We start from the raw sequence: 1,019 nt of genomic DNA, 5'->3' as shown, positions 1-1,019 counted from the left end.
GATAGATAGATAGATAGATAGATAGATAGATAGATAGATAGATAGATTCTATAAAGCTGTTACGCTAAAGAACCCTGATTAAGCAAAAGCGCTGGAGAGGCTTATGGGGGTGGGGGTGGGGTAGAAGTGCTGAAAGAGGTACTTCCTGAGAAGCTGTGGCCAGCATCTGCTTTGATATGGTAAACGAACACCTCAGCTAGCCTTTTGTCCCTTATTCCTTTGAGGGTTAACAGTGCTGCCATGTCCTCTAATGTGACAGTTAGATGATGCACTCTTATAACATGACTAGTAAAAGATGCTGTGGATTGTGAGTAAGAGAAAGTAGTCTCTGGTTTTCTGCAAGTTATTTGACCTCTCTGGAATTCTAGTTCTCTTCTAAAATCAGACGTGGGTTCTGAGGATACGATTAGCTTTCCAGTTCTGTCTCTAAAGAGACAAGTATTTCTTTGACCCATATATCATAGTCTAATGGGCTTTCACTAGAATGCTGTGTAATACAGGCACAGCTCCCCTCTGAAATGAAAGTGTTTATTCTGCTATAGAGATATTTCTTATTTTAGCATGGCATAGTTTGCAAGAACGCTTTAGGTTTGATTGTCACTCCATTCTCCTTTGCTCACATTTGATGTGGCTAGATTCACCCCAGGCAATTTATGAAACTGGACATGACTTATTGAACTGTGAGTGCTGATTTTCAGAGCAATCAATGGCCTACAGAAATGTACCTGACTCAAATCAAATTATTCACAAACAAAAAGAGGAAAACTAGTATTTGTTTTATTTTTTGTTTCCAAATGAGATCTACCAAAAGGTGTCCAAGCATAGTATCAACTAAACAAATACTACAAGAAAATTGCAAATTGACAAAAGGACAGTTTTAATTGGGGGATGGGAGTGGCAATTAGGTTAGGCTACATTGATCAAAATTGCTGTGTTTATTTTGAATTAGAGCCACCTGACCACAGCCTTTATAGCAGCAGCAGCAGCAGCAGCAGCAGCAGCAGCAGCAGCAGCAGCAG

This window comes from Psammomys obesus, unplaced genomic scaffold (genome assembly GCF_907164565.1).
Source record: "Psammomys obesus unplaced genomic scaffold, mPsaObe1.curated_primary_1811, whole genome shotgun sequence".
NCBI lineage: Eukaryota > Metazoa > Chordata > Mammalia > Rodentia > Muridae > Psammomys > Psammomys obesus.
The sequence above is the reverse complement of the archived record's forward strand: the minus strand, read 5'-3'. Positions refer to the sequence as shown.